A 13516-nucleotide genomic window follows, 5' to 3' on the forward strand; every position below is an offset into this window, starting at 1 on the left:
AATTTTAATCTGGATACCAGTCTGCGATGATCGAGTTTTTTCATCTTCGCCCTATCGCGAAGAACTGATACGCTCTAGAAGCGCGAATAGGTAGAATAGATGAACCTCAAGGCCATGTTCTGCGCCCTTTCTATTTTTTATATAAATATTGCTGATACGGACTTCAGATTAGGTCCGCATATCCGGCCCTGGAGGCGCCTGTTGCCATTTTCCCTATGGTCCCAGGACTTTTCTGTCGCTTTTTGTATGCGACTTGTGAGAAGGCAGTTGGCGTTCGCTCTTGAAAATGGAATCGTAAGCACCTTAGCTCTGGGTCTACATCGTCTTCTCCTATACATGAGAGCCTTCTTTGCTTCGGCATGGGCCAATTCGTTGCCATGTAGACCGCAGTTGTCGGCAATCGATTGAAATGGTTTATCGTGGCTGTTGTATTCACACTTTCAGAGAGGTGCGTATTACTTAGCGAGAATTAAGCGCGAAGACGGTACACAGAGTTCACCAGGTCTGGCCATCTTGAGCGGACAAGCGCAGAGCACATAATGCGCGCTAACGATCGTGTCTGCTAAATATTACTTCGCTACGCGCCGCGGAAAGATCTGAAATTTCAAACCGAACGCCGCTTGTCCTTCCCCTCGCAGCCGCCATGCTCCAAGCCGGAGGGTGACGTACACGTGTTTGTTCTGTGACGTCGCTCGTAGTGACATGTGACCTCGACAATTATTCAAGGCAACATCTATTATTTCTGTAATCTGTTGTTTGAATAGATGAATTAAAGCTTAGAGAAATAATAAAATAGACAGAACGAATGTAGGCGTGTTTTTGTTTTACGTCGCACCGCAGCAAGGGAGGTGCACTTCCGTTTCGTCTGCTTGTTCCCACGTCGTGCAGTCGCTCGCGCAGACACCGAAACTATGTCATTCTTTACCACGTTACAGCGCGTGATCATGCTCTATGATCCGCTTGTGTCTGCCTCAGTACTCGTGTAGCACTGACTTATACCGCTAGTCGGGTGCCCTCGTGCACAGCGCGCGAAACGAGACAATCGCAACAGCTCGCACGCGAGGCCGTCAGTGGAAGTGCACCGCGCCGCAAAAGAGCGAGGAGAAAAGAAATAAAGGCGGGGCCCGTGACGTATGCGAAACGCGATCCTCGAGGTCCGGTATGGGAGAACGCAGGGAAGGAATTTCGCTTGCGGAGGCTAGACGGGGCGAGTGAAGAGAGTGTCTCGCTTGGCAGTGGAGCTCGCCTCCTGAAATCATGGGTTCGTGGCACTGAAATATTTCTATCTCGGCTATCAATGAGCCGATGTGAAAATTTTTTGTGGCAGAACGCTCCCTACAGCTCACGTAACAACTTCCAGCGTATAACCAAAATTTGCAATATGGTCTCGTGAGGGGTCCTTTAAAGAACGACACAATAAAATGCCGTACCAGTCCACATAAGGATAATATTGTAAACGTACCAGAATGGATCGTCACAGTGACATGTAATCTCAACGGTCATTTAACCCGACGCGGTAGACGGAGCTAGCAAGAGACGTCTGTGTATGGAGAGTCCTTTTTACTAAGGTTTCAGATGGCCGAAGAAACAAGGCACTAAGCTAAATGTAACTAAACGAACACCGAAAATGTATAACTAACTGAAAGCACAAGCATCAGCTCTCGCATTCTTCAAAAATGTACTTGAGCACCGATTTAAGAACTGCAGCCAGTGGCGGGTACTCAAAAATAAGATAGTAAGCTTCTCCGCAGAGCGTAATGCCGTTGACACCTGAAGCAAATGTTCGCTCTCAAAATTTTGCTTCTGCGGTTTGCAGAGTATGATACCTCTCGTAAAATTTTATTTCTTTTTTTAAATCAAGACAGTCTTTAAGCAGAACTTAAAGATAAGAAATAAATAATGATAATGGTAATAAAAATTTACACGCTAAAGAGGATGAAGCCGGAAGCCTGCCCACTCACGAGAGTTTCATTACATTACCTGACATTTTTATGCTAATGCTTTGTTATTTCCTATTACTTGTTTTCTCCCCCTAAAGGTCGTAGGTACGAGTGTCCTAATAAATGCTACCTTAATTAACTGTGCCTTAATTAGCTTTGCCCTAATTAAGCCACGAGATCGCGGTTTAGACTTCCGCCAAAGGTCGTGGGTACGAGTGCCTTAGTTAACCATATCTTTAATGAACTTCGCCTTAATTAACGCCAAAGGTGATGGGTTCGAACCTCGACCTTCACGATGTCAAATGGAATCCAACTTCGAAATATTGCCGTTTCGCCCATATATCTAAGTGGGTTCGATTCCCACCAAAGGTTGTGGGCTCGAGTGCCTTAATTACCTCTACCTTAATTAAATGTGCCTTAATTCACTTTGCCTTACTAGCACCAAAGGCCGCAGATTCAAGTGCCTTAATTAACTATATCCTAATGAACTATGCCTTAATTAACTTTGCTGTAATTAACACCAGAAGTCGTGGGTTCAAATCCTACCCATGGTCGAGAGTTCGTCCCTCGAGTTTGGTGCCATTGAATTTTGATGCCATAACGCCGGGCGGTCATATTTTCGTCCCATAAGCCGTCCAAGGCTTTCGCCTTAATAAATAAATAGAAAATTATTACATCTTCCAACTACGCTTAACACTTCGCACCACGAACAACATATATCGGATTTTGGACGCAACTCTTTAGCCGTTTAAGACCAAAGCCAACTACCTCAACATACCGAAGTTACTGCACCAACAAACTTTGCAAGGCAGCTTCTTCACGTGGCAAGCTGCCAACTTGCCTGCACATTATGCTTTGCGGAAGAGCATGCTTTCCGTGTCCCTTGGTTTTATGTTTTAGTAGCCCCTTAAAAATAGTACAATTACTGCTTTGTCGTGATGTTGAGCTTGAATCGTGCAGCAAGAAAAAGAAAATGCCGTTTCGCCCATAATCCGAAGCCGCGACGCGGTAAGTGCCACAATAATGTGCGCATTAACTTTTGCGCTGTTTCATCTAGTATCGGTTGAAGTAAGCATCTGCAGATGGTGCGCGAGCAATGTGCTTTCGGCTGTTGGAAAGCTTTTTCAGTGTCAGCTCTAGTCCACGTCGTATTCACCCGTACAGGTGACGCTATCCAGTGGTAAACGAGAGGAGAGACACGGCTTGTTCTTTCTTTTACCGCGCTTCTTACCGATGTTTTCGTTTAAATTGTTTCAATTCGCTGGTTTGCAAACAAGATGCAGAGCACGCCGTCAGAGAGAGAGAGAGAAAGCAAACTTTATAAAAAAGAGCACACGAGCGTAGGTAGCTCTTCCGCTGTGCTGTGGGTGGTCCTCTCAGTGCAGGAGTCCGGCGGTCCTAGCTGCCCTTCTGGCTCGGTTGACCAGGTTGAGCTAGTCCGTCGTGCCTGAGCTGGACAGCGCTGGCCTCCCATTGCCGTGTGGTGGGGTGTGTTATGGGTGTGAGCTGTGGTGTGTTTGCGCAAGCCATTGCCATGTGGTAAAGCGTCGCGCATTGATCGCAGTGTGGGCATTTATAGGAATACAGCGCAGGGTGCATGGCGTGGTATAGACTCATGTGAGGATATGTGTTTGCAGTTTTCAGCCATATTACGGCTTCCTCTCGCGTCAGAGCATTATGAGATGGCGTTAGTGTTCTTCGCGAAAGGCGATAGTGTTGTAGGATGTGCGCGTGTGTTAATGGTATGGGCTCGGGGTGGAGCTGCTCGGCGTGACCCTCTCGCGGCTCCCGGTGTGCATGCGCTCGGGCGTATACGCGTGTGCCTGCCGATTGCCGCGTAAGGACTCATGTCCCGGAGTTGACACGACTTGTATGTATGGCGGGAGCTGGTGCGCTCCGAGTGTGATATTCATTCGTGTAGTAGCATTGGCGAAAACGCGGTATTATGCGCGGTAAGTCTTGCACAGTTTCGCGAGATATCTGGTGGAGTGGGCAGTTGTACGTGCGCGCAGAGCAATCTCCTGTCGAGAAGAAGGAAACTTCATTCATTGTGAAGGTAGCGTTCCCCGGCCGGTGGTGAAGTGGAGGAGGTAGGCCTGTTTCTTCCTCTTCTTTCCCATCCTGCCTTTCGCATTTTAGCGCCAGCTTCACTGGCATCATTAAATGAAGCCATCTGTAAACTGCGAACTGCCGGGATATAAAAAAAGGAGGAAGATAATGGCATGTGCCTCCACTTCATCACATCTACATCTACTACAAGCGAAAGCTACCTTTGCGCAATGAACGGAGTTTTTTTTCTTTTTAACAAATTTCTGGAGAGTACTTCACCCCGGTAGTAGTGTATTGGCAAGCTGCAGAGCGTTGCGCAGCTAGCGAAACGTCCTCGCTCACCAGGCGCAGTATTAAAGCGAAACTTTCTTTGTCCACCCTGCCGGGTTTGGCATGGCTGCTCTCCGCTGCTTTTTTTTTTTTTTTTAATGGATATATAAACAAAGTTTGTGCTGGTTTCTGAGAAACCCATGTAGAGTTACTATGTATGTCGCTTCGTGCTACATTCGGGTGGATGGCAGTTCTTTCTTTCATGAACCTGCCCCACCTTGCGGAATTCCGCAGAACTGATTTGTCATATACAAAGTTTATATGTGCGTCGAACTCTTGTATGGTCCAGGAGAACAGACTGGTGGACTAGTTGGTACTGCATAGCTTGAGGCAAAGAGCAAAAAAAAAAAAAAGCACGAGGACAAGAAAAGGACGCTGTGCCTTCGTTTCCTTCTCTTTTCCTCGTGTTATTAATTTTTTTTTTTTTTTGCGCTTTGCCGTATTGTATGGTGACTGACAAAGCAGTGCTAGTAAGCGCACCTCTGTCCTTCGCGATAAAAAAAAGTAAATTCCTTCATTAAAACCAGAACATATAGGAGGGAGGAAAGAGAAAAGCAGAAGGCAGGGAGGTTAACCAGAATAACGTCTGGTTGGCTACCCTACTCCGGGGAAATGGGAAAGGGGAAAACAAGAATGACAGGGAGAGAGAGGAGGGGAGGAAAGAACATATAACATATAACCAGAACATATAACGTCGGCTCATAGGTATATATCTGAAAAGAACACCAACCTCTTTGTAGAGCGCATTATATTCTACGGCTTACTTGATTCTCCTTGATTTAGTAATTTGATATGTGCCACCGGGTGCGTTGCCACTTGTGGACAATCGTCTAGAATGGGCATCTGTTAATGTAACGCAAGAGGAACATAGTCCTTAAAGTCAGCAAGATATGCGTCGCACTTTTCTGTGCATACACGCGCCATTGCCATTTTTCTCTCGACAAACGTCATACAGCGTATTCGTCCTCGTGACATTGCTGCATAGACGTCTCACTAGGTGCATAAGCCTGATTTGGTGTTCTCATTTCAGCATAGTTTGTGGACGGCGTAGTGCATAAGCATAAAAGCTGCATGAGGTTTACTTTCGCGGTGGATAAACATAAACACTACATGAGGTTGCACGCTCCATAGGATTGAAAGTAAACACAATTGCAGTTGTATAAGATTTATACACAGCGCTTGACTGAAGCTTCGCTTCACTTGGATTCCATCTAGTTCGTTGGATCTAAATACTTTTTTAAACGCCGCCTGTTATGCTAACCCCTTAGAACCCACCCCTGTGCGATAAGGAGAAGCCATTGTAAGAGAATCATCACATTTCCCGCTCCGTGCATTGGAGAAAAGATAAAACTCGTGGAGCGTCGATGTTTGAAAAGTGTGCATTGCCAGCCTTGCCTCGCGGAGTAACTGCTCAATTCACGCAGGTTTCTTTTGTTATCTGTAGGAAGCACCGGACCCGCCGTGGTTGCTCAGTGTCTATGGTGTTGGGCTGCTGAGCACGAGTTCGCGGGACCGAATCCCGGCCACGGCGGCCGCATTTCGATGGGGGCGAAATACGAAAACACCCGTGTACCTAGATTTGGGTGCACGTTAAAGAACCCCAGGTGGCCGAAATTTCCGGAGTCCTCCACTACGGCGCGCCTCATAATCAGAAAGTGGTTTTGGCACGTAAAACCCCATAATTTAATTTATTTAAGTACCGGATGCGTGCTGCAGTGAGCTTTATACGTATGCTGTGTCGCCGCCTACGCTCATGTCGTAAAAAGGCGCGTATAACGAGGAACGAGGTAAACAAGGAAGACCAGGGCACGTGTCCTGTCTTCCCTCTTCACCCTGTTCCTCGTTCTATACCGCTCCTTTTCCAAAACAAAAGCAATAGCAACTCACCCGCTTCACTAACTGTTACCGCCACCTGCACACACTCTGTTTATTTCTTTTTGGGGGGCTTTCCAAACTTTTTCCTCGTATAGGCCGCTCGCGTATCCCAGCGTGCCTCTGCTTCTCGGGAACACGTCTTGCGCGCGAGGGAGCGCTCGTGCATCCATTCTTCGGTAAAAGGGTAGTGGGAGGGGGATCGGAGGGGGAGGGGAGAGGCGTCCGCCCCCGCACGACGCGTGCACAGGCTGAGCTGCGGCGCCGCGTGCGAGCGCCAACCCCGACCACCCGGCCGGGCCGGCGGTCGGCGCGAGGGAACCATGCGAACGCATAGCCGTCGCCGGCTCGAGCGCATGCGGCGTGCATCAACGAAGGCATACAGGGCGGAAGGAAGAGGGAAAAAAAAAGAAAGCAGGGGATGCCGACGAGGCGGCGGCGCTTGTGCAAGCCTCACCATGCTGCTAATGACAGGCTGCCAGTCCGTTTCTCGGGAGCAGCGGAGGAATCGCGCGGCACCGATATGGGGCCCGCCGCTGCGGGGCTGAAACGCGAACTTGTTTGTTTGCATGCGCCCCCCTTTGTTCCCTCCGAGCGTTCGACGTACAAATTCGCACGTACGGCGTATGTACAAGCCCATCAATTCCGGCTTGCAGACCGCCAGGCTTCGCGAGTTATGTCGGCGCCTCGACGGATACAGTGCAAAGTTTATTTCAGGTAACGTCTGCTCAAGGCGACGGCTCCTGTTTCTTCCGAGTTTATGGCTCAGCGCTACAGTTCCAAAACTTCCCCGCTGTTTTCTTTTAATTTCCTGAGGAATGTCGCGTCTTGACGTGTAATGATAGCGTTAAGCAGTTTCTCGATCTCTATCTATGTCGATGCCACGCATCTTTACTATTTTGTGTGAAGAGCAGACACAAAAAATGGTAGGCGACCCTAATCTTTGACTTAGGTGTCTCTTAGTGGCACTTCCATCTCGGCGTTGGTGTTCTTTAGGTTAACGTTAGGCGAACGCAATGCACGAACCGAACTCGGAGGCGACTGTTTTTCATTAATTAGCCAGTTAAATATCATGCCACATTCTTGTATGTGACGTAATTACTGACGTCATTACTTCCGCTTTCTAGTTCCGGTTTTCCAGGAATTTCGCCAAACTCGTGCTCACGTGGCGGGTCTATAAAGTCTACGATTCTGTGCTTTGGTGTGCGGTAATTAGTGATTGCTAAGTAATTTTAATTATTACAGACACTTCAGTAACTCAACTTGTAACCAAACTTATGCTCTGATATCATATGTATGATGAAACCCATACATTTTGTACTGTAGTATTTCTTTCTATTTTTTCTGATTTATTTTGAATTTCCTTGCCAGAAGTCTCGGGAGGTGAACCGGAAGTGCTGCGCAAGAAACAAGAGTGTCACTCGATGCTCGTGCTACTAAAAAGCAACTGCCTTAGCTTGCCCCTTGTAATCACTACGTCTCTATGCAGGGCATTGCAATTTCACCCAAAGCTGCCGCCATGCACTGCGACCACTCGATCTCCAATTACACCTTTCTTGCGTCCCAGCCGACTGCATATAGTTTCACAACACTCTCTAATTTTCGCCTATCTATCTATCTATCTATCTATCTATCTATCTATCTATCTATCTATCTATCTATCTATCTATCTATCTATCTATCTATCTATCTATCTATCTATCTATCTATCTATCTATCTATCTATCTATCTATCTATCTATCTATCTATCTATCTATCTATCTATCTATCTATCTATCTATCTATCTATCTATCTATCTATCTATCTATCTATCTATCTATCTATCTATCTATCTATCTATCTATCTATCTATCTATCTATCTATCTATCTATCTATCTATCTATCTATCTATCTATCTATCTATCTATCTATCTATCTATCTATCTATCTATCTATCTATCTATCTATCTATCTATCTATCTATCTATCTATCTATCTATCTATCTATCTATCTATCTATCTATCTATCTATCTATCTATCTATCTATCTATCTATCTATCTATCTATCTATCTATCTATCTATCTATCTATCTATCTATCTATCTATCTATCTATCTATCTATCTATCTATCTATCTATCTACGTTACACCTACACTTTCCGTTCCATTGCTATTTGCGTATATAGTCCATCACCTCTTTTTAAGTGTCGTTGCTATCCACGAAGTTTCAGCGACATATGTATGTTAGTGTAGGTATAAACTGCAGTGACTGTGAAATTTTGCTTCGCAGTGTTCGCATAGATTACGTTATATGTTTAGACACCGTTCTATAGGCTTGAGATAGCCTGCTGTAATGTTTTCATGATCCGTGTCTCCTGTGATTAGTTAGCATCAATAAACCTGCACCTGCGCAGCTCTACAACTGGGTGACTGTCAGAAACGAATCCCTGCTCCCTTGTCAGCCCATAAACATTGCTTTAGTGTAGTTATGTGGCTGGACTTTGTGTTATTGTGATTTCGAGTTGACTATTATATTTAATGCGTCTAGGTTAATTCGTTCTTTCTTTGTCATATATTTATGTGAAAAGTAGTAGCCGGCGCCAATTAAAGCCAACAACATCTCCTAGATACCATATAGTAAAGGAAACAAGTCATCTGAAACGCTGCTCTATAGAGGACAATGACGTTTGAAAACCGCTGACCACTCGCGAAGCCGGCGGTAAAATAGTTGCCAACGTTTCCTATTCACCCAAAACAATGTAATTCAGATAATGCCTATTGATGCCGACTACTGGGTAGTGGATATCCGCCCGAAATAGCATCACGATAGAGGCGCTCGTACAGAGCTTAGTGACTATATACGCTAATGAGTCATCGTGTTGCGCTCCGCCTAAGAAATCATCGTGGCCACACAGTTTGCGTTCAAAACAGATACTGCATCGGTAACTTCGTCGGTATGCATGGAAGGTCACCAAATTAGCTGCTGTCAATAATAACCATCAGTGTCATGCACGCACAAGAAGACGACGGCGGCGGTAGCACCGTCCTCACCTACGACGTCAATGCGAGTACGAATATCGTGCACGGTATCACCTGATCTATAAGGTTAATGCATTGAACGCTTAATTATTTTCTCTGTCATTATCTCTCTGCTCGCCAGGAGCCGCTTTCAGCCGCAGTGCTGTGGAAGGAAAGTAGGGAAGCGACAAACAACGGGGCCGTACAAAAACAAAGTTCATAGTAGGGGTTGAGAAACTTTAGTTATGGGAATTCATCGTTGGTTTTTTTTCTTCCTTTTTTCTTGACAAGAGTGACAAGAGCTTGGTGGCGCAACCCACCACCCCGTTCCAAAGGGGACGCCCATAACATCCATCCATCCATCCATCCATCCATTCGCATACTGATCTCTCGGCGTCCTTCTTAGCGCTGTTTGGCCGCTGTTGCAAAAGGAGTATCGGTCCCTTGTATATAGCACTGGGCCAAACGGTGTTGAGCTTGACCAGGGGCGTCTTGCACGAGCATTTAATAACGAAAATAATAACGAATTTGAGAACGCGTTCTTAAATTCGTTATTACTTTCGTTATTAAATGTTCGTGCAAGCCGCCCCTGGTCGATCAGCGAAGAAAGCCCAGCCAGAAGCAAGGCGATGTAATGAATAACAAAAATCCGAGGACACCTAGGAACTTCTAATGATTTGTGAATGCGAAAGCATTAGTGTCCAATCCACCTTTTTTCCTGGCGCGATGGCGCATGCGCCCTGCCCTAGCGGATTAGTCGCGAAACTTTCTGGAAGGGTCGCGCACGTCGCCGCGCGCCGCTGCAAACACTCGTGCCATGTAGCGCGTTGAAACTCCACTGGTAGCTCGACGTCGTTGCGGAGCCGCAAACGTGAGTAGTGCAACTGGAACTCCACTTTAAAACAGAAAGGGGCCAGGGCTTCGTCCGAGTGGTTTGGACTGCACCGTGAGCCAGGTATAGTGGCCGCCTTTCATTGAAGGCTAGCAAATTTAACGATAAACCCGTGCGTTACACTTGGGCGACACTTAAAAACATCGCGTTGCTGATGAAGTCTGCAGCGTCGGTCCTCACTTGCTGGTAGCGGCAGCGCGTGCCTGACTTCACGTATTACGGCGTCGTAACACTGGGTCGATACGAGACCGACAAGACGCCCACATCAACGATTGACAGATACAGTGCGTCGCTGAAAGCATTTTATCATACCAGGCCGACAACGACGCAACCGACGAGCGCGAGTTGTCGCACTGCGACGGGCTTTACTGTCGCTGTCGACGGCACCGACAAAATCAGTGTGCCGACCATCGTTACACCGAACCCTGCGCGATCGGCCATCGAACTGACAACGCGATAGCGACGGCGCCTTCGCTTGTGCATGTAATTAATCGCGCTCAAAGTAAGTCAGAACTTGCCTACGAAGTTGAAATGCATAAGCTTCAACTCTCTCAAGCCGTGCACATGAAGTTTGAGCCAATGTTGATCCTGTTCAGCGAAGGTTAAGTCTGGCGCCGTCGTGTTCATACCGGCAGACTTGAACTGAAACGTAAGCAATTAGGGCGAAGGAAACCGCTTTTATAGTTCTGTCCTTAGCGATTTGAAATCAACTACACTTCGCTTCGCACGGCGCGTACACAATAAGCGGCAAGCGGCGACACAGCGTTCTGCCAGCATTTGTTCCAGAGATGGGCTTCCAGAGCACTTAATTTATGCAAGCACACTTTTCTATAATAATGTTTTATGGCACGCGCAAACTGTAAGTATGATGGAGTTAAAGAAAAGTGAGAATCAGAAATAAATTAACATCTAACATGTACTTTTCTTGCTGTTACTCTTCCATCTATTCTTAAAACTAGCATTAAAAATTTTGGAAAATAATTAGACCTGTTTCTGATAACTTCATTTTATTAAACGACTCTACTGGGCAGCGTGTTCCCAAATATGGTGCTGCAACTCACCTTAACGAAGCCTTTCTCAATCATTTTGGGAGCTCTAAATAAGCAACTTCCCGAGTTACGTAACTATGATTATCCAGTCACGTTTCCAGTAATAGTTCATACATCTGGTGTTGCTAAACTTATTGACAAGCTCGACTACAATTCTTCACCTGGCTTTGACTCAATTAACACTAAGTTCCTAAAGAACACTTCCGCATACAGTTCTATTATACTAACCAAAATTTTTCAACAATCACTCAACACAGGCGCTCTACCTTATCAGGGGGAGGTCGGGAAGGTGGTTCCGCTCCACAAAGCTGCTAACAAGAACATAGTAACCAACTATCGCCCCATCTCACTTACGAGCACGTGCTGCAAATTGCTAGAACACATTGAATTCACAAACCTCGTCGACTTTCTTGAAGATAACACATTTTTTCACCTGCACAACATGGCTTTAGGAAATCATACTCATGCGAGTCTCAACTCGTATCCTTCACTCATCAGTTGCATCGAATTCTTGATCGTTCATCATGCGCCGACTGCATATTTCTAGACTTTTCAAAAGCATTCGATAAATTCTGTCACAAACTTCTAGTCCAGAAACTAACCCATTTGGATATTGATGCTAAACTTTTAAAATGGATTTAATGCTTTCTTGTTCATCGGTCGCAATACGTTACTGCTAACGGCTGCAATACACCGGTGTGCTCTGTTGCTTCCGGAGTGACCCAAGGATCGGCTCTCGGTCCTTTGTTGTTCTTAATATATATTAACGACCTTCCTTCACAAGTAACTTCTAACATTATTCTCTTCGCGGATTATTGTGTTATCTTTAGAGAAATAACTACGGATAGTGATACTAATCATCTTCAATCGGACCTTGATATAATATCTAACTGGTGCAGTTTATGGCTAATGCAATTAAATGTTAACAAGTGTAAAGCTATGCATGCATCTAGGACACCTCACGTCTCTCATGTGTACTGTTTAAATTACCTTCCTTTAGAACAGGTAACTTCGTACAAGTACTTAGGAGTTCATATTACATACGACCTTACCTGGGCAACTCACATTACTAATATAGTGAGCAATGGTAACCGCGCTCTAGGTTACCTAAGGCGAAACATTTTTAAGGCTCCACACTCCTCTAAATTATTGCTTTATAAAACACTAATACGCCAGAAATTAACATACACAACATCAGTCTGGGACTCGAATAACCTAAACTTAATTAACGCATCAGAATTAGTTCAGAATAACGCTGCTCGTTTTATTCTTTCGAATTATAACAGAACTGCCAACGTAACAGCCATGAAAACTAGCCTTTCTCTTCCATCTCTTGCAGCTCGACGTAATGTCTCCCGTTTATCATTATTTCACAAAATTTTTCACCACACAACACTGCGTGATGTATTCATCCATACTCCACACTACGTATCTCGTCGCATCGATCGTTCTTACAAGATTCACGTCCCTTCTTGCAGCAGAAATACATTTTCCCAGTCATTCGTACCTCGGACATCACTAGAGTGGAACCACCTTCCCGAAACATTGTATCCATCAGTGATATTCTTTTGTTTCGTGATGCCTTAACCAAAATTACTTGCTAGAATGCTGTTTAATGTGCTTGTATATCTTGTCCTTTTTTGTAATGGCTTTTGTAATTACTCATTGTATTCCTACTGAATTATTTGTCAAATTGTACTTGTATGTTGTGTATTTTTTTTAAGACTTACAGTTTGAATTTACTTGTAACCCACTCCCCTCTGTAAAGCCTTCACAGGCCTTGAGGGTATAATAAATGAAATGAAATGAAACAGCCCGTAATATGTTGCCTGGATCACAGTTGCCGTTGTTTAAGTGGTTCGGCCATTCATGTAGACTCGTTTCAGGGTGGAACCCATATGCGCAGATATGTATGTTTTGCTACGTTTTGACGCTATTTCATATCAGCGATGCACCTTTTCCACAATATTTGACGCTAACAGCGATCTGTGTCTGTGGATGTAGATGTAAACAAGTGCACCGCTTTGATAAATCCGGTGCGGAAGGCTGCTCTCGAAGACGTCTTGAATATGCGAAATGTCTAATTAATCTTTAAAAAGAACACAAAAAGCGAGCTCGAAGTGCAGAAATCAATGACAACAAACTCCAAGGCAGCCGTGTCGGCAAAGGGAACTCAGCGTGCCTTTATCGGCCGCACTGTTTGCACAACAGCGCACTCAGGCCTGCTCATCCAGTAGTCATTGAGTGCTTCATGGCTTTCAGGAACGACATTCTGTCCCAGAGAAGCCAACAATAATGATTCACGATCCACAACATGCACAACCGACGCGCACTCAATGTGGGCCCATGCACACAAATCAATCGGCGAAAGCCCCGGCACCCT

Source organism: Dermacentor andersoni, chromosome 2 (genome assembly GCF_023375885.2).
Source record: "Dermacentor andersoni chromosome 2, qqDerAnde1_hic_scaffold, whole genome shotgun sequence".
Lineage (NCBI taxonomy): Eukaryota > Metazoa > Arthropoda > Arachnida > Ixodida > Ixodidae > Dermacentor > Dermacentor andersoni.